This window comes from Balaenoptera physalus (genome assembly GCF_965194825.1).
Source record: "Balaenoptera physalus genome assembly, chromosome: 1".
NCBI classification, from domain to species: Eukaryota; Metazoa; Chordata; class Mammalia; order Artiodactyla; family Balaenopteridae; genus Balaenoptera; species Balaenoptera physalus.
Window position 1 is genome coordinate 185,494,408 of NC_138882.1, and position 27,885 is coordinate 185,522,292.

The window sequence follows — 27,885 nt, forward strand, 5'->3', positions numbered from 1 at the left end:
AATAGAGAGATTTATGCTAGATGCAAAATATTCTTTAAATCGCTGAGTACAAGAATGGGTCATTAGGAAGGCGGTGGACTCGTTCTACCCTCGGGGCCCCGCTGGGAGTCTTCTAACCTGTTCAAAGTCCTGTGGTGTCTCCATATTGCCTGCAGAAAGAAACTCATTTTCTTTGGTCTGGCATTTTCCACTCTAGCTCCAACCATATATCACCCTTTTCCCTTTGGCATTTCATTTTCCAGAAAGATTCCAGTTACTCCTGCTTCCCTGGACATGGGCGCCATTTTCTCACCTTTTCTGCCTAGAAGATCATCTAGGCAGATGCTCACACTTTTCTGCTTAGAAGATCATCCTTCTCACCCCCACGTGTTCAAATCATACCCTTCTTTCAAAACTAGGTCATCCTTGGCTCCTGCCTTGCCCTCATTGCCCCTCACTCCAACCCAACCCAACCCAATCTCATTGGCAAGTCATGATGTCTCTATCTCCAAAACAGCTGTGGCCTAGGAACTGGGCTCTCTCCAATGGGTTCTCACCATTGTCTAGCACACCATCATCTCTTGCCTGATGAACTACAACGGCTTCATCTTGGATCTTCTTGCTTTGGACTTGGCCCATACAACTACCAGAAATTCTGTGTTCAAAATGTAAATCAATTAATGCCATTCCTGTGCTTCATACTCTTCAGTGGATTCCTGTGGCACTTAGCATCAAACCCAAATTCTTTCCCATGGCCTCCAAGGCCCCAGAAATCTAGGTCGGGCCACTACTTTTACTTCATCTCATTCTGCTCTCTCACTCTGGTCACTTTGCTCCAGACACTGAGGTCTTCTACTGTGTAACTTGAGAACAGGTCCATATCTTATTCACCTTCAAGTCCCCAGTAGTGTCTTGTACAGTACCTTATAACGAGTAGGTATAAATTAATCTTTATTAATTGAATGGTAATTTTCTGACTTAAAATCGAAGTTTTAGACTTCAATTCAGTTTTGGTGTATCACCAAAATCTATCATTTTTTAAGAGCCCATCCTGTTGCATTTTTGGGAGACCCCATTTCTTTTTTAATATCCTAGTTATTTTTCTCAGGTTCCTGAAACTGTCAGGTAGCTGCCATTTGGAAAAATAAATACATAAATCCGGCAAACCCACAGGTGGCATTGCTCTGGGAAAAATGAGGAGACTTAATTAGCAATGAGACTCCACACATTTTGACTGGGCCAAAAATATCAGGCTGCCAATTTCTTATTAATTCTTGTTAACTGCATTGCATTCAAGGCCTTCATGGACAGCCTGTGCTTGATGAAATGGCTTCCAAATCTACAAACAATTTGCTCATCTTTAGAACTGCACCCCTGGAGATCATCTGACAAACCAGAAATTCATACATATCAGGATAATACCAAAACAAAATTTTAGAGTAGTTGTTGAAAATATAGGCTCTGGAGATAGACTAACTGATCTTAAATCCTGGATCCGGCAAGTACTGGCTGTATGATCTTTGGCACACAGATACCCAGCCTCTCTGTGTCTCAGTTTTGTTTCCTGTAAAATGGAGCCAATGATCTCCAGGAGTGCAATTTTGAATTTCAATATAATTTTGAAAATTATAAAGTTGTAGGAATTGTACATGAAACTCCTGTACACCTTTACCCAGATCCACCTATTATTTCTACTTTGTCTCACTGGCTTTATTATTCTTTCTGTATTTTATACAAACATATGCATATTATGTTTTTCTGCACCATTGAGTTACTCGGAGATATTGTGTCCATATAACCCTAAGTACTAAAGTCCACATTTCCTAAGAATATTCTCCTATATAATCAGTATAAAATCACAGTAATCAAAATCAGAAAATTTAACATTGGTACAACACTGTTATCTAATTCAGAGTACATATTCAAATCTCATCACTTGTCTCAGTAACGTCCGATATAGCTATTTTTGCCACAGTTCAGGCTACAGCCTAAGAACATGCACTGCACTTAGTTACCTTTAATCCAGAACCTTTAGTTTCCTTTAACATGAAACAGCCCCTTAGCCTTTCTTTGTGTTTCCTGACTTTGATATTTTTGATGAACACAGGCCAGTTTTTCAGAGCATGTTCCTAATGTTTCCTCACGATGAGATTCAAGTTTTTGCATTTTTGGCAGGAAGACCAGAGTGATGCTGTGTCCTTCTCAGTGCCTCACACCAGGAGACATAAGCTATCCTTTTTTGTCCCCATATTGATGATGTTGGCTTTGATCACTTGATTAAGGTTGTATCGGTCAGTTTTCTCCTGATATGTAAAATGATACCATGTCTCCATTTCTAATTCATGGCTAATTTGAGAGAAGATACTTTGGGACTCTGCACCCACGTTGTATCTCATCAAACTTTCACCCACTACTTTAGCATCCATTGGTAGCTAACCACTTTGTATGTAGGGTTTGCTTTCCAACTCAATGGTGGGAACCATTGCCCAGTTGGAGGCTCTGTCGTGGGTATCTGAGGACAGGCAGTGTCCCAGTGGGATCAATAGCACAGTCTTTGGAGTTAAGTTGGCTGGAGTTCAAGTCTGGCACTAGCATAGCTAATGATCTTGGGGGTAACACCTCAGTCTCTTTGAGACTTAGTTTCCTCACCTGTAAAGGAGGATAATTATAGTATCCTCCACTAGGGGATTGTAGCAAGAGGTACATATGAATGACATAATGTAGACAGAGTGCCTGGACCATAGAGGTGTCAGCGATAGCTGTGTGATTATCATTAAAGGCGGAAGCGGCCCAAAACATCAGGCTGGCTAGACTTTAACCAAAATGTTCATGCTAGTTTTTGTCTGACATGGCACTGGGGGAACACAGAAATGGGGCTGCCATGGGAGTGAATAAGTCATGCCAAAGCAGTGTACAGTGTTTCATTAGATAGGTGCAGAGGATGGCAGCTGTGAGAGGGAGGAAGTGATTTATTTCAGTAGGAGGATCGGGGAGGACTTCACAGAGAAGGTGGCAGAATATGAACTTGTGGGGCCACTTAGGGTCAATATCTCTTCATTAAATACCCCACTGTGTACTCTACTTTCCGCTCCACACTTTAGGGTTCAGCTCAGTATAAACGAGATGAGCAGATCCTGGAGAACAAATTATTTGGAATAGAATAGGGGCCCCTGCCCACAACATTGAGTGAGATATAATAGAATGAATCAGGGACATGAAGGTCAAATTATGCTAATTTCATGCCTAAACCTCCAACAGGGGGTAAATGCCTGAAAAAGCCAATCTTTTTTTTTTTTAATTAAAAAAAATTTATTTATTTTGTTTATTTATTTTTGGCTGCATTGGGTCTTCGCTGCTGCACACGGGCTTTCTCTAGTTGCAGCGAGCGGGGGCTACTCTTCATTGCAGTGCGTGGGCTTCTCATTGCGGTGGCTTCTCCTGTTGTGGAGCACGGGCTGCAGGCACGTGGGCTCAGTAGTTGTGGCACACGGGCTCAGTAGTTGTGGCTCGCAGGCTCTAGAGCGCGGGCTCAGCAGTTGCAGCCCATGGGCCTAGTTGCTCTGCAGCATGTGGGATCTTCCTGGACCAGGGCTCGAACCCGTGTCCCCTGCATTGGCAGGTGGATTCTTAATGACTGCGCCACCAGGGAAACCCAAAAAAGACAATCTGAACCTGTCCTTCAAAGAATTAATTTTGATTGTGAAGGTGTCTTTGTAGACACCTGGTTTGGAGCTAAATGTGGCAACATCTAGGCCTGTCTGGGAAAGGCAGTCCCAGGGGCTCACCCATCATACCCTGGTCTGTGATTGGCTACTCTTGGTCACTCTGCTCACCTTAGTTTCCATCCCCTGTGGTCAGGGGTGGGACTGGCCCCCATGGTGGCATAGCACAAGGCATTGCTTTTCGAAGAGTCACCTGGGATGCTTACTTTCACAGTGAGGGTGGGCTGGGCAGTTTTCAGTAGCAGGGTCTTAGATCCAAATAGGCTGGAATCAGGAAGGGCTGCGATGGAGACCAAAGCCCATTCCACCGACAGTTCACTTCCTCTTTGCTGAACCGTCCCTCTCAATCCTTTCTAGATGGCCTGTCAGAGAGGCTATGAGCCTCTGATAGATTGGCCATGAGCAGTGAGGACCACAGAGCAACGACCAATTGAGTGTGAGCTCGGGTGTGGTCCAGGGACCCTCAGAGCCAGCCCCAACATGTCGGCCTTTGCCAAAGCCCCCTTTAAAAGTCTGTATTAAGGGAGCAGTTGCAGAGATAGAGAAATATGGGGATTTAATTTCCCCACAAAGCACTTTTGCCCAAGCTGTGCTAATGTTCTCCAGTTAAATACTTTTCAAAACGATCCATCAAAAAATGCAGCTACACATTCCATTAACGATGTCTGCTTTCGTCCCACCCAGGGCCACGACAGTCAGCCAAGCAATTTAATCTCTTGAAACAGAAATTGTTATGTTCCCTCCCCTGATGGGGAGAAGGAGCAGTGAGCAGACAGGCAAGAAGAGTATGCTTTCCAGAGGGAGGGAGAGGTCTCCTATTTTCTGAACTCTCATGGGATTTCCCAAAACCAGCAAGAGCATCTCTACTACAACTCATTAACACAGGAGCTCCTTGCTGCTGAACCCAAGCTGCTTCCGTCGGAGTTTTCCTACAGCAGAGCAAAGATACGTGAACCATAATTTTAGAAACAGAGGGGATTGCCTTACCTCTCACTGTAGATTGTGAGCCCATTAAAGACAGAGGTGGGGCCAGTTCATGTTTGGAATTCTGATTCCTAGCAGAGACCTTGCCACCCAAATGTTCAGTGAAATTTCCATCAATTTAAAAAAAAATAGAAAAGCCAACTCCTGTCCCTTATATCATTCTCCAGTCAGACAACTGGATCCCCTACGTGATCTGGAGTAATCTTGATTGCAGATATTTTCCTCCACTGTCTTCAGAATTAATATTGTTTTGACATGTGATGCAGCCTGCTTTTAGGTTCAGCAAATAGGCACACTTGATCTTGAATGCAGCTTTTTCAAACTTTTCTGGGGTCACAGATCCCTTTGAAAATCGAATGAGAGTTAGACCCTTTCCCCATTAAAACTCAAGTTTGCACACACATTTGCAGTTTTGCATTCAATTTCCGGGAGTTGTCGGACCCTCTAAAATATCCCTAAATGCCAAGGTATAAATTGCTTCAGTGATTTTGATATCACGGCTTGTATTTTGTTTCCCAAACTGTGGAAGAAGATTCTGGTCCCAACACGGATTTCACTAGTTGTACCTTATTGTAGTTGTAGATTATTGTAGTCTTTTCCTCAGCTGGCTATTTTCTAGTGAGGAAGTACTCAATCCAAACCAAGTTGTAAAACCTTAGCTGACACAGGCTAATAAAAATGCGGTAGACGTATATCCTTTCTTAAACATAGGGCTGTGTGAATACGTAGAAAAAGAGAAGAGCCACGTTATATGTATTATTAATTTTTTAATGCTAATCCTTCTTTCAAAGGCTCATAGCTCTATCTTCTTATTTAAAAAGAACAAGCTTTGGCTGCAGAGCAATAGTGCTTCTTAAGGCTTCCAAAAATAATTTTGAATGTTCTGTTGAAAGACGACACGGTCCTGGGACTTCATCAACTTCCACAGTTGACATCTCTGTTATGAGTTCCAGGAGCAGCTACCAGGCCAACTGTTCAAGAACGAAGGGAAAAGGCAAAAGTAAATTATGTCATGCATTAAGACTCTGGTGTGGTAATGCCCCATGCACTAAGAAAGAGATTTTGAATGGTTTTATAAAACTCAGATGTACCCTTGGGAATATATTTAAAGTCCGCTGGTTTCAGAAGCCTGCTGGATCACTGGAAATGCACTGAAATGAATCCATTGTCCAGTTCCTTATGGGTGACCTCTGAAAGAAAAATAGCAATGTTTGACATGACGCTGGGGAATGACCAAACTTTCTCAGAATGGAATGTGATTTTAGCAAGCTTCCAAAATTTCAGATGCTCACTGAAGCGTACTGAAGATATTCAGGTCTCATGAGATGGAAATTGAGGGTGAAAAGCACAAAGCTGTGCAGTCATCCTGTGCATAGTTTGGCCTGAGCCACTGTCAGTTTTTTTTCTCAAGGTCCTGACCAGGTCCTTGGGGGATGCTGAGCTCAACACCCTTTCCTTGAAGTCTTTGAACCTCAAAGCAAAGCATCCAGTTGAGGTGTTGGATGAAAGCAAACATGGGTAGGTGAAACTCTTTGAGCTTCTTTGCATACTGCTGTGGCCAGCCAGTTTCTTGCACCAACTCTTTGCACTGAATAATGTAACTCAAGTTCTTCTGGGTCCATTTCCTACCACTTCAAAAGGAAATACCAATAGGAAGGGCAGCCTTGGGAAACCAAAAGCAGGAGGAGACTGGGATTTCCAAATGGCAAGACATACACACCATCAGTACTTGAAGTTGGTAAATTATTTGGTTTCTGTTTTGTAGAGTCTAAAACAGGCTTGCTAACATTTTGAGAGTCAGGTATACTCTGGAGGAAGGGTTGTTTCTGAACATCCTTCTTGCCCCTAGAGATAAATGAGGCACTGAATAGAGTGCAAAGCAGCCTTTGAGGAGCCCATTGCTTATAATGGAATTGAGGAGACCAGAGTCACACACATGGAAAAGAGCGGAAGGCAAGAATTCTGGGTGCTGCATTCATGAAAAAAAAGCCAGTGGAAGCTGGAGAAGTCTGAAAGCTGAAAAAGGCTTCTTGGATGCAATGGGCAATGAGATAAGCTTGAAGGACAGACAGAATTGGATAGGCATCAATAGGAAGGGAGAAGAACACATGCAAAGGCAGGCTTTGTTCACTCTGGAGTCAACTTGGAGAACATTCGAGAGCTCCTACTACGACCAAGGTTTAAATTTTCTTGTGCATCAGAATGATGCGGGGAGCCTCTTAAAAGCATAGACTCCTGCACCCCATCTTTACAGACTCTGATTTAGTGGGTCTGAGCTTGAGCTCAGAGATTTGCATCTCTAACAAGTATCCCAGATGATAGCCCATGGACCACACTTTGCGAAACAGTGACATCTACTTCCTTTGGCTTCTTTGTTTGATCATTGAAAACACCAAGCAGGAATATGGTCCTTAGAATCCTAGTCTATAACCTGGAGGGAAATGTACTTCAAAGAGCTAAACCAAGATGGGATGTGGAGGGCCAAGACATCCGGTAAAGATATACGTAAAAATGCCATGAACTAATATCATGCTCTACTTTTCCCCACCACTCTCATAACCCCAACATGTTCATAACTGACACTGAACCCCGTCTAACCGCCCTCCTTCCAACTCAGGCTGTTCTCTACGACTAGAAAGGCAAGGGGAGGGGTGACTTTTGGTGACCAAGACGCAAAACATATTTCCACCTTTAGTTTCTATAAATTTATGATCTATATAATCTTCTCCACAAGTGACCTATGAGTAGCAGTCTTTAACCTCTTTTGGAGATCAAAGACTCTTTTGAGAAAATTATGATCCTCTTCCCAGGTAACTGTATGTGGACACTTGTATGTATATTTGGCATATAATTTCATGACATCCAACAGGAGTGATCAACTAAAACATTCTTGTTAGAGGGGCTTAATCTTTAGTCACACGGTTTTCTTAACTTTAACAATCTCATCCACTCAACCTCTGGGCAGATATATCTGTTTCAGCGTCATAACTATACGTCCTGACTCTTCTCTGGGATTTTTATTAAATGTTCATGAACCTCCATTTGCTTGCCTGTTGATCTCAGCTCACTTTCTCAAGTCCTTCCTGGTGCAAGATGGGAGATGCCATACCTGCTTCCATATTATGGTCTGCATTGATTTGAGAATAAGTGACAACTTCATTATAGATCTGTCTGCTCCCTCCAACTCTTTGCTGTGACTCAAGGCACTTCAGCTCCCAAACTTGTCAGGCATTTCAACCACAGCACATAGTTGGAAAAGTTTCAGGGGAAGCCTGTCAGTTCTAAAATAGGGAAAGATATTATCAACAAAGAATGGTCCTTTTTGTCCCCTGTGCATGTCCCATTTTTTCATTCATCTATTTGTATATCCATCAAATGTCCAAGTGCCAAATCCAGTACTAGGTAGCAGGATACAGTGAAGGAGGAGATCTCAGTCCTCCCAAAGCTTATAGTCTAATTGGGATAGACAGATAAAACACAAATATACAAAGAAGTAAGATTATTGTATGTACCATAAAGGGAAAACAAGGTGGTATGATAGGAAGTGACACAGGGCTCCTGACTTTGGCAGAGTAATCAAGGAAGGCCCCCTGGCAGAGGTGACATCTGGGATGAGACCCAGAAGATAAGAAGGGGCCAGCCTTGGAAAGCAAGGGCTGTGTCACATTTGATTAATTCTTCATGTCTGGGACCTGGTTCATGTGAATGCCTGCCAAGTGTCTTCTATGTAGAACAGGCCCGTACAGTCGTGATCTGAAGAGGTTTCTGTGTTTAATGCATGCTTCCTGCTGCTGGCATATGTCTTGCTTCATCTGCTGACAGGGCTGTAAGCATCAAGCCAAGTCTCCCAACAGGAAGAGCAGCCTTGTCAAGAGTAAAGAGGGGGCTCCGAGCCTGATGTGAGTCACGGGAACAGATAGACCCCTGCAGCGCCCAGCTCAGGGTCACTCTGAGGGGGTGTGTCTACACAACCCTGGTGGGTTGGTTTGAAAGTGGCCAAAATCAAACCCGTGATGAAAACCCGTGTATATTTTTCCCAAGCTGATGGGTCTGGAGTAAGAAGTGAGCAGGTCTGAAGAAGAGAGACACACCTCTCAGCACCCTTGGGCAGTGGACACTCAGGATGGAACCCTCCTCCACTGCTTCTGGCTTGCAGATTCCACTGACATTGCTTCTCCATGCAGCGGGTACAGCAAACACAACAGGATATGTGAATTATGAGAAGCGTGCATTTGGCCATCCTTAATCTCCTGGATGGAACCCTGTGTGAATGACCTGTGGTTCAGGTGTATAACCTCCTGGGCTCACTGGACAGAGGCTAAGCTTTCTGTCTAAGACATTTCCATGAATTCTCTTGGTGAAGTCTTCAGTGTCCCAACATGTGGATTTTATCAACCCTCCCCAAGGCTGAGTCTGACATTAGTGTAAATGTGGTTTCTTTTCCAAGGCTCTGGGAGCCACAAGCTTGCAGAATGCAGGGTGGGTCTCCAGCAAGGCATATACCTTCACATTCAGGTTAAAAAAAGACTCTCCACCTCCATCTTCCCTCGTTTCACGAGAAGATGGTGTTCACAGGTGGGACGTACCCCAGGGATGTACTCAGATTTTATGAAATGCCAAAAAAATTTGTGGGAGAGAAAGCCTTTTTGGTTTCCCAAGAAAAGTGTTGCAATATCTGGCAATTGAACCTCTTACATACATGGCCATTGAAACGTCTGCCATCTTAGTCAAAGCCTCATCTCTAACCTATGTTCCTCGGTGAAGCTACAGGGACCTTTTGAAAAGACAAATCAGATTACATCATTCTGCTGCCTAAAATTCTTCAGTCGTTGGCCATCAAACTTGGAATAAAACCCCAAATCTTAATCCCTATAGGATCCTATCCTAGGTTATGTATCTACTTCTCCCACAGCCCACTCTCCTCCTTGTCCACCACACTCCAAGCACTTTCCTGCCTCTGGACCCTTGCATTTGTGGGTGTCTCTACCAAGGACACCACTCTCTCCTCTTCACAGGATGGATTTTTTTTTCAGCTCCACTGTCCCCCAACTCTCCCCAGAGAGGTCTTTATTAACCATGTACGTAGAACAGCCTTCCCACCCCCACCACCATTATTTCCTTCTTAATGCTTGTGATAAACGCCATTACTAAGGTGCCACTGAGCCCAGGAGGGTGAGAGACTGAGGGCGCAGCCTGAGGCCAAGTCCTGCTGAGACCAGCAGGACCACAGCTTCCCATCAGATTGTGAATGAAAAATAAGCCCCTGGGCTTTTGGAGTGGTTTGTGATGCAGCTTTGTTTCAGCCATGACTGATGAAATGCAGTGCTTTCCCACAGTCTAATAATTTTCTCTATTTGTCTCATTTCTTGTCTATTTCCCTCACCAGGTTGTAAACTCCAAGAAAGCAGGGATGATGTTGACATTTTCCCTGTTGTATGCTCTAAACTGAAGACAGTGCTTGGCACAAAATAGTAGCTCAGTAAACAACTGTTGAATGGATGGATACTTTTAACCACCCCAACTAATCACATTGTATCAACAACAGCCTCGCTCTCCTTTCCGTACAGGTAAAACACGTTTTTCCTTATGTCAGTATCTTGCTCACCACCCCAGAAGGCCACCCCTGCCCTTATTAAAAATCTCGAATTTGCTGCAGCTTATTGAAAAGGAAAAGAGTAAATCATTTGTAAACTCTAATATTAGTAACCAGTTACATACACAACACCTCCTACCATGGCTGAGAACCACTGTTCACGTTTAACAAAGCAAGGGGGACTTGATCCCCGTCTCCACCCATTTCCAAAGACTTGGAGGTATGTACAGAGAAATAGCAACAAGAGGATACCATGGGCTTCATGTGACAGGTGTGCTTCTCCTCCTTTCCCAAATGTTTGCCTGAAAACTAAAAATAATCCGTGGAGTAATTAAATGAAAATAAGAGAAATGGAGAACATGCAGAGATATATATCAAAAGAACATTAAAATAATGCATGTGTGTTGGGGGAGGGAAGAGAGGTAGTTCATAAATCTAAACTCATAAAGAAAAAGAACTGCATTTCCTTACATGTAAATCAAAGGAATATCTTCCATTTTCAACATGTGCTGATGGGTCTTTCTATACACGCCATCTTGAGTTCCATTGGAGAGAAGACAGAGGAACAGAGAGGCAATTCAATGAGGGACATGGGCCCTGTGGCATATGGGCTGATTTTTGGACTGTTTACCTGGAAGATTATTTAAAATGAGCCCCTTTAAGACAGAGCCAATTTTACTTATTTTAAACTGATTTCTCCTGTGTTTTGGCCATTTCCACCTGCTATTCTCATCCTTCATGTCACAACCCAGTGAGGTGTCTCCTGTAATTTGTTACTCATCATAAAGTCTGATGTTTGTACCAGCCTTACATTTTTAATGTAAATTTAAGCAAATGCAAGGCCATTCCTCTTACTCTGTTTTCGAATGAGTAAGAGTGAAAGTGGGGAGATGAAGTTGTAGCTAATGTCGGGGGGCACGGGAGTGGTGGGTCGACAGAGCTCCCCACTGGGCAGATGGTGCCAGAGAACAGCGTCTGTCATCAGGGCTGCCGCTGGGTGTGGAGGTGGGGATGTTAAGGACCCCTGTGGGGGGAGGGAGCCACCTGAGTCCCCAGCGCCACAGGTGGCTCTCCCAAACTGTCCTCCCATGCGATACAGCTCTGGCTAATGAGACGCCAATGGAAATCTGTGTTTGCTTTTCTGACGAGAGAGGATGGACCCACCCGTGCCACCCTTACTCCATTTTTCTAGCTTGATGTAAACTTGATGCCTGCACTCAGCACAGCACTTATCTTTTAACAGAAGCAACGATCCGAGGAAAGATCTAGAGGATTACAGGGGCGCTGGCCCTGACATGGAGGAGACAGAGAACTCTGCTGGCATCTGCCCACCTTCTGACTCTTTGAGAGAGAAAAGTAAGCCCTCCTATGTGAGCCCCAGGAGTCAGGTTTTCTGTCTCTCGCAGCTGAAATCATTGCTAATTGATATGTAACTAAGCCAAGGGCTTTTGTTTCTGGATAATTTCAACACAGCATGGCATGCCACACACATACATACATATGAACACACATACACATATACACACCCTCACACACACAACTGTGCTGTTCTTTGTTCACAACGACACAACTCATCTTCTGAGAATGAAATGCAAAAACTCAGTCCCACGTTATTCCCAAGGAGTGTAATTTTGTATGTCTGGCCAGAACAAGGTAACAACAGCCCATGGTTATTAACAGTAATGGCGGGGGCCGGGGGGTTACATTCTCTGAGTGTGGACCATGAGCAAGGCACGGGAGCTGAGCGGGTCATGTACAGGTGTTACCTTAATCGGAACTCACAAGTCTACGAGAAATGCACCGAGGCTTGCAGAGATTAAAGCACTGGCTGCACAGAATTATGGACATGGGGCTTAGAACCAGACAGGCTGAGGCAGAATCCTAACCTCTTACCCACTGCATGCCTAGGCCTCTCTACCGAGGAGCTAAAACGACCAGCAAGTAACACACTGACCCACCACTGCAGCACTTACCTGAAAAGCCGACCCACACGCGGTGATAGTAATAATAATATTAGTTGTCACTACCATCTATTCAGTGTCCTCTCTATGCCAGACATTCATTCATTCATCAAATAATGCTAGCTGACCCTCACATAGTATTTCCTCTAAGGCTGGCTATGCTTTAAGTGCTGTCACTGTAGTAACTCATTTAATCCTTACAACAACTCAGTGAGGTATGTAATATTATTTTACCTCTTACATATGGAGAAACTGAGGCACAGAGCAGTGAACTCGCCAAAGGTTACACAGACAATAAGTAGTGGAGTCAGGATTCCAGCCTGTGCAATCTGAGGTGGTGAGCAGACACAGGTGTTGTTCTTGCCCACAGGAGAGGGGTAGGCAGTGCCCTGTGACTCGGGGAGGGAGTCAGTACAAAAATAAACACAATGAAGGGAAGGAATGTGGTTCTTTGCGATTGTTTAACCAAGGAGTCTGACCTTGGGAAGGATTCCCTGAGAAAGTGAGCTGAGACTTAAAGAACGTGTAGGGATTAACCAGGTAATGTGTGTGCGCCTCCTGATTCTACATGCATGAGTTTGTGCCTATGTGTGTGTGTGTCTCTTTGTCACTCTGTGGTGTGTGTGTGTTTCTGGGTCTCTGTGTGTCTGTGTGCACATATATATATATGTATATGTATGTGCACGCGTGTGTTTGGCAGGGGAGAAGCTGGGAGGGTCTATGTTTTTGGCAGAGTATGGGCAGAAGAGACAGCATATGGAAAGGACTTTGAGCAGGAAAAACAACTGTACCTTTGAGTAACTGAATAAAAATGATTGAAGGCCAGTGTGTCTGGCACAGGGGTTGGGGGGTGGGGAGGCCGTGGAACCTGAGGGCCACGGCTTTGTGGCTGCAATAAGATGTATAATTATGTTCTCTGCCTCCTCAACCACCCTTCGAGTTAAGTGTCGTTATCCGCATTTGATAGATGAGGAAACCGGGGCTCAGAGAGGTTAAATACCTTGCCACAGGTCACACAGCTGGAAGGTGATTGAGTCTGTCTGACTCCAGAGCCCCATCTCTTTCTATCACATCAAATGTGGTCACATCCACTGGAGGCCTCTGTGTCCAGGGCTCTTAAAGGAAGGTCTGAACCAGGTGGGGACAAGGAGTTAGGATTCCAGAGGGCCGTCTACGACCTATAGGCACTTTGGGGTTGGTGTGGAAGTTCTTCCCACAGATAGTTGCCTCATAAAGTACTTATGGGTGAAATACACAGAAGTACCGGGAGGTTAGGTATTTCATATTAATAGCATTAGAATCTACTTGGCCTGATTTTACGGAAATGTCCTAGGCTTGGACAGTTTCTCTGATAAGATCCTCATTCCACCTGTCAGATGGAGTCAGACAAATCTGGGTGTGAATTCCAGGTCCTTTTCTTACCAGCTGCCTGGCCTTGGGTGAGTTATAAAACCTCTCTGCTCCTCAGTGGCCTGATCTGTGAAATGGGAGAACAGCAGCTTATAAGGTTGCCATGAGCTTTAAACGAAATAACTATCTGCAGGGCCCGGCCCTGTGCTTGGCACACGGCAGGTGCCAACCATGCCAGAAACTGTTAGTTCCATTGCAATTGTGGTGTATCTACAAGGGGATTTCAGTGTCTTGGAGAGAACCCTGAGCCCAAGGACCTTTGTATGGAGAGCAGAGGAGGACAAGTCAATCACACTTCCTCACGATGCATAGGGACCTGCTGTGGTAGACGCTTCTGCTTTCAAGATGCACTGTTGACATACAGGCACAAAACAAATTTGCATGGTGGTTAAGCAAGTGGGCTCTGGGCTCAAATTGCCTATGTTCTTCTGGCTCTGCCACCTACTAGCTGTGTGACAAAGGCCAAGTTATTTCACCTCTCTGAGCCTTGGTTTTCTCACCTGTAAGTGGCGATTACAGTAGCACTCCTCATCAGTTTATGGTGAAGATAACGCACACAATACACTTAGAACCCTTCCTATCACAGAGTGAATATGCAATGCAGTTCACTTCCATTGTTATCTTATTGGTCTGTTGGGAGAGAGAACCTCACTGGGGGCACCTCCAGGTAGAGATGGACAATGGACTTGCTTACGGCTATTTTCAACCCTGAGGACTTTCCCAAAGGCTTATCACCTCCTTAGAGACACTGAGGCTGTGTATGGAGAGTCAAGATGCCGCACTCGGAGAGGGGGCATGCTGACACCAGCTGTTCAGGGGCTGTAAGAAGATGTTGACCTATGAGCTTGATGGCTCCAGCAAGGTTAGTCAATGGTTTAACCTGGGACCATGTTACTCTGTGCATCTTTGGTGCTTCTCAGAAACATAAAACACACTCAAGGAAATCAAATGGCGCAGAAGAGCTTGGTATGAAGAACAATGGACCAAGATCAAGGATTTGGGGTAATCTTGACAAAGATGAGGAAAAGGGACAATATCTCCATCTTCCAAATGGTTTCATGAGCCTGTGGCAAGACCCCAAGCAACAATGTCAGCAAGGGATTCAAACTTAATTTATAGAGATTCTGAACTTCCTTAAAGGAAGAAAAAAAAGAAGGAGTTGATGACGAATAAGAGGAGGAGGATATAAGAACAAGAAGAAAGGGAATAAACTAGAGATGGAGTTCTTGGAGCTGAGGGAAGATGCCAAATGTTGACGCATCATTCAATGCTTTAGTAGTTCGTGTCATCCATGGTGGCCCTGGAACACAGAATCTCAGATTTGAAGGGATATTTCATGGACACTTAATCTACTCCTCAGTAGCCTTTGGGGCTAGAGAAGTGGGCTTAAATTCTGGCTGTTCCACTTAGCAGCTGTGTCAGATACTCATATAAGTGATACCGGTTTGAGACTCAGTTTCTCTGCAAAAAGGGAGCAAAGCTTCCAGGGTCATGTGAGACTTAAAGTGACACCAGGATGCACAGTTCCTGTCTCACAACCGGTTCTCACGAGTGTTAGTTAGTTCAGCCACCACCTCCCCAGCCCCGCCATCCCAGCATTGCTCAGTGGGATCACCAGGACCTGTTAAGCCTGCCTAAACTATACAATGCGCACCCCAGTGGTGTTCTTCAGGCGTGGCCAGGCTGGCCTCAGTTCCACCCAGAATCTTCACATTTGCTGGAGTGAAAGCTGAGGCTGCAGTGTCCGCCGTGGTCGTGGGGACGGGGGTGGGGGCTGGAGGAAACAGGTGCACGGAGGAGGCAGCAGCATTCCGGCTCATCCATCAGCCTAAGCCAGCAGCTGACATGAGAAATGAGGCCCCTCATGCACAGACACACACAGAGAAGAGGAAAGGTGGCGAGGCAGGAGCCCATTTATCACCCAGAACCTGCCATCCTCGCCTCTGCACCTCTGCAGGGGAGGTGAGCTTGGCCAGCCTGGCAGGTGGCTTCTGGAAAGTCAGATGCCCACAGGGAGGCTGCACATTAGCTCTGCACCTGCCTTTACTCACTGGGTATTGATCATCCCTGCCAGCCTGCATCGGCCCTTGGAGACTCTGCCTACCCCCTGATCTCTCAGCTCCTCCTCCCAGCCTTCATGATTACTGAACCAAAGCCCCAAACAGAGGAGTCCTTGGCCATGTGGGCAACTTTTCACGAGGCCCCTCCTTGGGGTGCCACCCAGCATCTCAGCCCATCTATCTCCTCCCTGTGTCCTCTGCCCCCTAACACTGCTACAATGCAAAACAACTGGACTGATCAGAGGACAAAAGAAATGCTAAAATGCTGTGCAAACTGCAGAGTGAAGTGCACATGGCTTGATTTTATTGCTCCTGTGAAAGGACAGCCCGGAGCAATGCCAGCGGCCAAGACGACACATACAAACAACATCCGCAGGCAGAAACGATGTGTCCAATTCTTTGCTCTAGCACTGGAGACTCCCTATAGAAAAGGTGCTATTTTTGCAGTCATTCTGGACTCTACTTCCTAATTCTCCCTCATCTCATCCCAGCCCCATCTTTTTCTTGTTGCTTTCTCACTGTGGAAGTACGACCACTTCTGTTTGAGCTGAACCCACTTGATTATCTGCCAAAGCTACTCCCCTTGAGGCCACCCAAACCCTTGTTCAGGGATTTCTCTGGATTATGTTTTTAGAAACTTTCCCTGCAAAGTAGTCTGTAAGGCATTGAGGATGTCCATCGAATTAAAGTCCATTGGGAATGCATGTAACTGCACATCTTGGAAAAACTGCCAATGGTGGCTTCCATAGATCAGGGTTAAGTTTCTCATGTGAGGAGGAGTTCAGAATTGGCTCAACTGCTCAAGGACTCCGTCTCTTTTGTCTTCCCATTCTGCCATCTTCACCATTTTAGCCTGTTGCCTTATGGCCCCAAGATGACTCCTGCAGCCCCCGACATGAGATCTGTACTCAAGGTTAAGGGTGAAATGAGAGGGATTGGTGGTGCCAGCATTTTCTGTTTCTTTTTATCCAGAAATGAAAATGTTTTCTAGTATCATCACCCCCAGATCTCTGCTTAGTCCTCATTGGTCAGAATGGTGTCACATGACTTCCTCTGGCTGCAACGCAGGATGGGAAAAGGATCATAGAGAAAGGCAAGTGGGGAAGGAGCCCAGAGTGGGTATGGGTGTTGGATGAACAAGCCCACAGTGTCTGTCACAGATCGTAAGCCTGGGTCAAGGTCATGGAACCAAACGTCTCCAAAAGTTCCACGATCAGTGGGTCTCCCTTCCCCACAGCTCCTATCATCACAGGCTCACCTGGAGAGCGTGAAACTCTCACTCACTTTCTGAGTCATTAACTGGATTTGCAAACACTAATAAAAACATTAGTATATATAAAACTTAATCATATTCCAATTACTCTTCCCCTCCCATCAGATTAAATTTTCCTTCAATTCATATACAGTTTCTTAGGAGGAGTAATTTCCTCTCCCCACACACACCAAAGAACAGTTAAAATCCATTAGCACAATCCACATAAAAATGAACAGACAAGATTATGGAAATAACCACAGGTCCACAAATTGGAAGACTGAAAAATCAAGACTAATATAAAGAAAATTCAAGTAATGAGTATAGTCCCAAGATCCTCAGTGAGAAAATCAGGTAAATTCTGTTACACCAAGGATTTGGGTTCTCCAGAAATGCTGATCTAGGGGCCCTGGTTGATCCAAAAAGTAAGCTTAAAACTTGTTGTGGAAACTGCATGGCTTTCGAGGGATTATTTACCCATAGTTTCAAGACTGAATGAATAGGCTACCAGTACTACGTGAAAGCTGCAGATGGTATTTAATAATGGTTATTAGTTATTGAATGCTACTGTGCTAAGTGCTTTATGTGGGTTATCTAACTGGATCCTTGTGGCAGCTGTAGAAAGTACGTCCATCTTACAGATGTGAAAAGTTAGAACTGGGATTGCAGAGCCTGTTTGTCTTTCTTTTTTCTTTTTTTTTGTCTATGTTCTTAGTGCCACTCATGTGGTGCTTTGCTGCATGCAAAAGCCTGGTGGTGGGTGAGCAGAGCAGAGAACCTGGATTTAATATGGGCCTATGAGTTCTGTTTCAGAGGCTGAAAGCAAAGCCTTTATATGAATACTTGTATCAATACACACACACACACACACACACACACGCACGCAGACATGGCATTTACCATCTCAACGTCCTGAGATGGCGCCATCCCCACTCCCTTTTTAAGAAGCAGTTGTCTCCAAGGACATTGCCATGGGCTGAACTGTGTCCTCCCCTGTACTAGTCAGGGTTCTCTAGAACAAATAGGCTCTTCCTAGATATATACACAGGAAGAGGTTTATTACAAGGAATTAGCTCATGCAATTTTATGGAAGTTGCAAAGTCCCATCATCTGCTATCTGCAAGCTGGGGACCCAGGAGAGCTGGTGGTGTAATTCAGTGTGAATCTGAGGCCCTGAGAATCAGGGGAGCTGAGGGTAGGAGAAGACGGATGTCCCAGCTCCGTCAGTCAGATTGGGGGTGGCAAATTCTTCCATCCTCTGTCTTTTGTTCTATACTGGCCCTCAACGGATTGGATGATGGCCACTCACATTGGAGAGGGCAAATCAATTTATTGAGTCCACTGATTCAAAAGCTAATTTCATCTGGAAATACCCACACAGGCACTCCTAGAAATAACGTTTAGCCAAATATCTGTGCAGCCCATGATCCCGTCAAGTTGACACATTAATTAACCATCACACCCCCAAATTCACATTTTGAAGTCTTAGCCCCCGTTATCTCAGAAAGTGACCTTATTTGGAGACAGGGTTTTTAAAGAGGTAATTAAGTTAAAATAAGGCCATTAGGGTGGGTGCTGATATAACTGGTGTTCTTATAAGAGGAGATACAGACACAGATACACACAGAGCAAGTGTGTAGACACAGGGAGAAGACGGCGACCTACAAGCCAAGGAGAGAAGCCTCAGAGGAAACCAACTCTGCTGACACCTTGATCTTGGACTTCCAGCCTCCAGAAGTGTGAGATAACAAATTTCATTTGTTTAAGCCACCCAGTCTGTTGTACTTTGTTATGGCAGCCCTAGGACAGGAATACAGACGTGGTCCTAGTTCCTAGGCTGAAGAGATGCTGGGGCACTACACAGTAAGAAGGAGGGAGGGAGAGGGGTGGAGAGAGAGAGAGTGAAACAAGATTATGCTTCCTGGGCCCCTTTCGCCTCTTAATATGGCTACTTGAATCTTAACCACTACCTCCCATGCTTGCTTAGAAGGTAGGCATATACCCACAGTCATAGCCTGTGACACGGTTCCCTTGCTGAATTTAAATCAGCTAATAGCTGATCTCCCCTACCACCACTACTCCCTGTGGGTGCTAGCAGTTGGAGGGGCAATAGGGCCACACTATAATGATACAATTTGCAGGGCCCAGTGTAAGACAAAAAAGCTGGGAGGGTCCCTTGTTCAAAAATTACTAAGAATTTCAAGATGGCAAGAGCAGCACATTGACCAACGCATGGGGCCCTTCTAAGCACAGGGTTCTAGGCAACTACACAGGTAGCAAACCCAGGAAGCCGGCTCTGGTCTCATGCATGGGCTTGAATGAAGTGGTCAGTGGTCATTCTGAGAGGGAGCTTTCTACTTCCACAGGAATGCAACAAAGACAATGCAATGATGCAGAAAGGACAAATACTGCTGCTTCAGGGACTTTAGATCCATGTGTCACCTGGCCATTGGAGAACCAGCCTCTTGGGCCTCTGTCTTGGTCAGTTCTCAGGGCCAGATATTGGACTGTTGGTTGCTGCACAGGAGATGCAAGAAAAGAGTTTTGCTTAGAGAGGTGCCAGTGAAATGCTGAAGCCACCAGAGGCTGGGATGGGAGAAGTAGCCGGCTGTTGTATGTCTGCTTTTTGTTCAAAGTAATAACAATTGTAAAAATTATAATAACGGCCAACATTTATTGTACACTTGACATGTACCAGGCTCTGTCATAAGTTCTTTATGGGAATTGTTTTACTTAATTATCTCAACAATCCCCTGAGCTATGTACTATTCTAATCAACATTTCACTGACTGGGAGCCTGAGGCATAGAGAGGTTAAGGCCACAGTTCACCAGCGGGGGAGCTGGGATTCCAATGGAGATTTGTGTCTCCTGGGTGCACAGTTGAGTATTTGGCATTGTGACATTTACTTTCAGCAAACCCAAGAGGAGAAAAGTGCCAACCTGGCACCAGTCAAGAGCCAAAAGAGATCTGTTTTTTCGGGGGCGGGGGCAGGGGCAGGATTTCCTGTTTCCATTAAGGGTAAAATGGAGACAGCCATCTCTGTTATAATTTGCTGCTGAAGGACCCCACATACAACCACTTTTTCGTATGTCAAATGAAGATGGTAACTGCTGATGTGCTTACTTCTCAAGGTGCCTGAGATGACCAAACTCTCCTGGGTGCTATTCGTCATCGCTGCCTGAACGGCTCCATGATCTGCCAGTGGCACTTCACTTTCCTCTCTACCTTCTCTCCAATCCATTCTCCACATTGCAGCTCAGGCCATCTGATCATAAAGTAAATCTGATAGTCATTTCCTGTAACAGCTGTCTGTGACCTGAGGGTAAAGACAAAACTCTCTTCCCTGGCCTGCAAAGTCCTCTAGAATCTTGTCCCTCCCTGCTGGCCATCCTTCTCTCACTCTCTGTTCTCCATCACTTTCTGGGTTTCAGCCCCACTGGCTTCTTTTCAGAACCCTGACCTTATCATGCTTTCTCCTGCCACAGGGCCTTTGCACAGGCTGATGCTGAAAGGCTCTGCTCTTCGCCCTTCACCTTGGTGACTACCACTTGGTCCTCTGCAGTCAGTTCAAGAGTCAATTCCTTCCTTTTCATTTCCTTTCTTAAACAATTACTTTGTAGAGATATAATTTAAATGCCATACAATTCATCTACTTAAAGCATACAATGGTTTTTGGTACATTCACAGGATTGTGCAGCCATTACCACAATCAGTAATTTTAGAACATTCTCATCATCCCAAAGAAACCCCTTGCCTATTAAAAGTCACCCCCCATTTCCTCCTTCCTCCCTCTTCCTTACTCCCTGCCCCAGGCAATCACTGATCAATTTCTGTTTCTATGGATTTGCCTATTCTAGGCATTTCATATAAATGGAATCATACAATAAGTGGTTTCCTATATCTGGCTTCTTTCACTTAGCATAATGTTTTCAAGGTTTATCTAGGTTCTAGGATGTATCAGTACCCATTCTTTTTTACTGCCAAATAATATTCCATTATATGAATATACCACATTTAATTTGTTTATTCATCAGTTGATTGGCATTTGGGTTGTTTCCACTTGTTGGCTATTATGTATAATGCTGCTATGGACATTTATATACAAGTTTTTGTGTGGATATATGTTTGCAATCCTTTTGAATTTCTGGGCTGCATGGTAACTCTACGTCTAATCTTTTGAGGAACTGCCAGACTGTTTTCCAAAGTGGCTGCAACATTTCCCATTTCCACCAGCAATGCATAAGGGTTCCAATTTCTCCACATCCTTGACAGTGCTTGTTATTATCTGACTTTTTTGTTACAGCCATCCTAGCAGATGTGAAATGGTATCTCATTGTGGCTTTGATTTGCATTTCCCTGATGGCTAATGATGTTGAGCATCTTTCCATATGTTTATCAACACTTTGTGTATGTTCTTTGGAGAAATGTCTATTCAGATCCTTTGCCCATTTTTTAATTGGTGGAGTTATTTCCTCCTGAAGTCAGTTGGCTCCACTATCAACAACCTCTTTAAGAATAACCCTGGAAAATGGGGCTTTTCCTCTTAGAATGAAGAACACGTCTCTGCTGTGACAAGTGTGAGTTTGGCCTCAAACAATTTAAAATCTGGGGACTTGACAAAAATGCCTTGATAGAGTCTGCAAATCCAGAAAGGAAGACTCAGACTTCAGGGAATTATTTTGTCTAAAAAAATTGCAGCCCAATTAATATTCTGTGAAAGTAAAAAAGAAAATCTTGGAAGTGCCAAGTTCTGGATAATATCACTAATTGTGGTTTGCTCCCCAAATCCCCCTTTGCTCTGCGACACTTCCATTCTGGTAAGTCACTCAAGAGAATAAATAAACTCATTTGTCTGAGCTCATTCCCTGGCAAGGGCAGATCGAAATTCCACGGGGAAATTACAGAAACAGCACTCTCCAGATTCTTTCCCCCCAGGGCTCCCCTTCTGACATTAGCATCTATTATCTTCCTGGCTGAGTTCTTCCCTAAAGGGCACTCAGTGTCCCTAGGCACTGCCAGTGTCAAGGAAACCTCACCAACTGTTAAGGAAGCACGAGCTCCTGGAGAAGGCAGAAAAGAAACCTGGTGGAAAGATTTTGGGGTTGGTACAAAGCTGTCCTGACTTCTGCAGTGCAATGAATCCCAGGAGCTGGAGGAACACACCATGCTGAACTTCTGTTTCCTTGGTAAAGACCATCTCCGCACAGGCAAGAATGCTGAGAGCCTCAGGGCCTCTATGTTTTTGCTGAGAGGGGCATCAGTGTCTTGGAAGGAATTAGAGCATCCTTTAGTGAGGATCATTGGCCAGAATCCCTAGAATGACAGAGATGCTTAGTAATACCCTTGCAGAGCAAGATGCTTGAATACACTCAGGCGCAAAGGTAGACTGTGGCTTCTGTAATCTCACAAATAAGGTTTCATTCAATAGTAAGGAATAAGGAATCATTCAAGCACATAGATAAGCTGAGGGGACTTCCTGTCCTAAGACACGTCTTTCAGGTTGAGTTGTATTTATAGGGGTAATTTTCAAGTTCAAATTGTTGTGAGCTCTTCCCTTGGTGGGAATTTCAAGCCAGCACTGATAACCCCATTTTGTAGATGGAGAGAAGTTCTGCACGTGTGTCCTGTCCAGCAATTGAATCACGTCTGGTGCATGAGTGCATGGTATGAATAAAATGTCTGCAAAAGAAATGGCTCATCGAATAGGGCAAGGAGGTGAAGATGTCAAAAAAATGTTTTTCTTTTAGGCAACAAAAATATTTCTTCTGACAAAACCTTCCTTGGAAATTCACTATATACAACAGATAAAAACAATTAAGCTCATCCAAGTGGATTACCTAAACTGTATGTGTGGGAATGGGGGGCTGGGGTGTTGGAACTAGGGCAACCAACAATTCCTCTTGCAATTTGCCCAGGACCTTCCTGATTTTATCCCCATGTTCCAGGAACTTCTTCAGTCCTGGATAAACTGGGACAGTAGGTCACCCTTGTGGGATGTGAGCTCACTGGACCAGTTGGCTGCGGCTTCCCATTGGAACCGCTAGGGCTCCAGTGAGTGACGTGACAGTGGGGATCAGGGTCTCTGTTGTTCATTTCTTTATCCCCTGTACCCAGCTCTGTGCTTTTTTATGGAAGACACTTCATAAATGTTGCTTGAATTGAAATAACATAGAACCCCCAGAACACCCTTAAAATATCACTGTCATAGAGGAAATGCCAGAAAGAAAAGGGGAAAGGGAGGTGCATCTATCAAACTTCTAGAATGTTCCAGGTCCTGGGCCAGATGCTTCGTGTGCATTACCATATGAAGCAAACACATGTGGTAGAATTTAGAGATAGGAAAGTGAGTTGATATGGGAGCCGGTATGATAATGCAGGTGTGTCTGTTCTAGCACCCTTGACCTGGCCATCATACTATACGTCTGTACGTCTCAAAGGGACCCCAAAAGGCCCACACCTTTCCTTGCCGCCTTCCACCCATGCCTCGGATCACCATCCTTTCCACAAGCTGTCTTGGCTGTGGCTCCCTGCTGCCTGCCAGGGCTGCTGGCCAGGACGTTGTTTAGCAACAGTGCCTTTCCTGACCACCCGTCCAGCCACTCCAGGGCTTGGAGATGCTCAGCCACTTCTGGCTTTGGATGAGGGCTGCATCAAAATAAAATCCCAGATTCTAAATCCAATAGCTTAGGGAGGTGCAGGCTGGGCCAGGTTCTGCAGAGCCCCCAACAAAAGCGTGCAGTTCAGGGGCAGAAAACTGCCCGGTGGGGCCGGAGGTGGGGAGGCAAGGGAAGGGGCTCAGCCTCACGCTGCCACATGGGGCCCCATTTGGTAACAAAGGGACAATCCTTGGGTCCTGGGCCATGTCAGGTGATGGCAGTCCTGGGATTCCCATCTTGCTCAGCGGCACTAAAGTTCCTTCAAAGTCAGATGGCTGCAATTTGCCTTCCAGCAGACTTGCTTATATGTGCAGCAGCAATCCCTGAAGCTGCTGCTGCTGATAAAATATACATGTGTATCTCGACCGCCTTCGCCCTTCAAATCTGGTAGAGAAACGGGAGCGGGCAATTTGCAGACTTGGAGGCACACACAACTCTTTCAGGGAAACCCAAGTGGTATGGCTCCTGGATTTTTATTTTGACCAACGGAATTAAAGCAGCCAAGCGAAATAGGACACCTCTTGACATGACATTGTGCCAGTTGAGAATGGCTGGAAATTGTTCCAGAAATATCCAGTGAAACTGGTTTCAAGAGCCTTTGCACAAACACTCAGTGCTCTGAGTTAAACAGGGATTGTGGAAGCTTAGAGCTTGGGCTTGACAGACTCTAGGCGTGCTGGGTTTGAATCCTGACTACTTACTGCCTATGTGACCTCAGGCAGCTGGCTTAACCTCCATGCCTCAGTTTCATCCTCTGTAAAATGGGGATAATAATAGTATCTACCTCCTAGTGTTGTCATGAGGCATAAGTGAGATGAAGCAGGTAATGCATTTACAGAAATGCCTGGCATGTACGCAGGTCCTCACTCAATAAAGGTGGGTTATTGTCATTTTACCAAATGAACGTCTGCACTGTACGTGTGGCTGTCTGAGTTTGCTAGGGCTGCTCTACCTATGTACCACAAGCTGGATGGCTTAAACAACAGAAATTTATTATCTCATAGTCCTGGAGGCTAGAAGTCCAAGATGGAGATGTTGGCAGGGATGGTTCCTTCTGAGGGCTGTGTGGGAGAATCTGTTCCACGCCCCTCCCTTAGCTTCTGGTGGTTTCCTGGCAATCTTTGGTATTCCTTGGCTTGATCTCTGCCTTCACGTTCACATGTGTGCATGTCTCTGTGTCTGAATTTTCCCTTTTACAAGGATATCAGTCATACTGGAGTAGGGGTCCACTCTACTCCAGTACGACCTCATCTTAACTAATTACATCTACAATGATTTGTATTGTATTTCCAAATAAGGTCACACTCTGAGGCCCTGGGGGTTAGGACTTCAACACATGAGATTTGGGGAGATAACATTCAACGCCTAATGGTTATTTACCTTCTAGGCTTGTGAGCTCTTTGCCTGCAGAAAGGGAGAGAAGAGGGCCACCAGCATTCCACTCCCCACCCCGCATCTTCTAGATCAGCACAGATGCTCCTGCTCTGTTCTTCAGCCTCATCCTACGTCCTTGTTACTACTGGTTTAAGGCCCATCTCCCTTCCCGAGGCAACTTTTCTTTTTCTTTCTCTTTCCCTGCCCGTCCCAGGGTCCAGGACAGTGCCTGGCACACAGTAGACACTCCATAAATATTTATTAAGTGAATGGATGTGCCTTAAACCTCAAACAACTCCAGCGGATAAGCATCGCTATCTTGTTTTATGATAAAGGGAATAATTCATTCATACTCAGAGCTACTGTCTTTGGACTGAGGCACCACCTGTATAACTGCTGGTTTTCTAGAACCCTCCAGAGCTCTGACAGCAGTGAACTCACAAGACGTGTCTGCCTAACAGATTCCAAGGCCCCTCCAGGAATCTCTGAATGAGAATCTCCAGACATCTCTATTTCTAACAAATGCCTCCCTGTGATTCTGAGACCAGTTCTGTTTGAGAGCAGCTGCCTAAGGGATGTAAATACGAGGTTGGAGAGGGCAGGAACCGCTTTTCCTCTGATTTTATATTTTCCTTGGAAGGAACAGTAGTTTAGAACCACCCCTACCCTCTCTCCATCACTAATTCAGTGTCTTCTCTGACTGCTGAGTTTGGGATGAAGGACTGGGCATGCCTAATTAAGCCCCTTGCTCACTTCTCCTTTCTCAGGAGGCCTGCTAAGAGCTCACATTCTGTCTGCTCTCTGCCAGGCGATACAGGGACTTGTCAGGAAGATAAGGGAGAGGGTGTTAAATTACTTTAGTATTTCGGTTACATTGGATACATTTAAATGTGTAATATGACATTTTTCATCAATATTGATAATATGCCAGAAGTTACATCCTTTGAAACTCCTTAAACCTATGATAATTACAAATTAGATGGCCACTAAAAACATCAGTGAGATGGTTCATAGTTTTACAAAACAGACATTCTATGCCTCTTGATTGACACAATATGCAGCACCATTAGCATCGAGGAATTAGTCTTGCCAAAAAAAGAAACTGAAGCTGATCAAGCCTCTGGGCTTACCTCACACTGGTTTACAGAAAATACAGGAGAGAGAAGAAAATGTTAACTGACGTCATGTGTGGACTTAAAAATATCCAGAATGTGGGAAACTTGTAGGGCAAATGATTTAGTTCCTTCAACAAATAAATGGTCCAAAATGAAATACATAAAAAGAGAGAAGAAAACCATGGATGTAAAAAGTTGTAAGAAGCAGATCAACTAAATGCAACATCTGGACTTTGCTTGCATTTGATTTAAATACATCAACAGTTGAAAACATTCTGAGACATAATGGGAAACTTGAGCACTGATTAGATATTTAATCAGGTTAAGGAATTATTGTTAATTTTTTGGTGTGCTAATGTATTACAGTGTTCTTTAAGAATAGAATCCTTATCATTTAGACATACATAATAAAAATTTACAGTTAGAATTATATAATGCCTGGGAGTTGCTTCAGAATGATTTGGAAGGGGTAATGAGTATGAATTGAAATGAAACAAAACTGATGATGAATTGATAATTATCAAAGCCGAGAAATGTGCATATGGGAGTCCATTATACTGCTCTTTCTAACTTGGTATATTTTTGAAAATAATTTAGGTGTTATAAGTGGCATTGTGGCTGTGTTTTTAAGAAGACGCCTTACCTTTTAAAGAGAGATCCTGATAGATGTTTGGATGAAATGATATGATGTATGGGATTTGCCTTAAAAGAATTCAGAGTAGGATGTGTGTTATGGACTGAATGTTTGTATCCCCCCAAAATACATATGCTGAAACCTAATCCCCAATGTGGTGCTGGAGGTTGGATCTTTAAGAGGTTATTAGGTCATGAGGGTGGAGCCCTCATAAATGGGATTAGTGCCCTTATAAAGAAAGACACAAGGGAGGTGATCTCTCTCTCCACCACATGAGGATATACCAAGAAGGCAGCCTTCTACAAAGCAGGAAGAGTGTCCTAACCAGGAACCAAATCAGCCAGCATCTTGATCTTAGACTTCCTAATCTCCAAAACTGTGGGAAATAAATGTTTGTTGTTTAAGTTACCAATCTATGGTAATCTGTTATACCAACCCAAGCTGAGAGAGTATGGAACAGATAAAATACAGTTGGTCATATGTTGTTAATTTTTGAAGCTGAGTAATGGGTACATGAGGGTTCTTTATATTATTTCCTCTACCCTTGTATGTTTGAAATTTTTCATTAAAATTTTTAAAATAGAAGAAAGAAAAAGAGGAGCTACTTCTTAACTTATTTTGTGACACTCCTATAACTTTGATATCCAAGCCAGACAAAACAGTTCAATTAGGAAAATTAGAGGCCAATCACATTGATGAATATATAGACAGACATCCTAAATTAAATTTAAACAAAATATTAGGAAACTAAACACAACAATGTATGTATTAAAAAAAAATAACATCATAAAGGAATTCAAGGTTGGTTCAACATTAGGAAATCATTAATGTACGTTAGGGGTTGACTTGTGTCTTTCCAAAAGATGTTGAAGTCCTAACCCCAACACCTGTGAATGGGAGCTTTTTTGGAAATAGGGTCTTTGCAGATGAGCAAGTTAAGATGAGATCATTAAGGTAGATCCTAATCCAAAAAGACTGTGTCCTTATGAAAAGGGGAAATTTGGACAAAGAGACCAATATGCACAGAGAAGATGATGTGAAGAAACAGGGAGAACACCATCTACAAGCCAAGTAATGCCTGAGGTTACCAAAATTTAGGAAACAGGAATGAACGGATTCCCTCCCATGGCCCTCAGAGGCAAC

General features: G+C 44.3%; 1 long non-coding RNA gene across 1 annotated transcript in view; it reads right to left on the minus strand.

The window, feature by feature from the left end:
- Positions 1–3,383: 3,383 nt before the first annotated feature.
- Positions 3,384–27,885, minus strand: part of LOC309639805 — a 409,973-nt gene continuing 385,471 nt past the window's right edge. Inside the window, exon 3 of the long non-coding RNA XR_014251864.1 lies at positions 3,384–5,656. This is a non-coding gene — a long non-coding RNA (uncharacterized lncRNA). The remainder of the gene's footprint in view (positions 5,657–27,885) is intronic.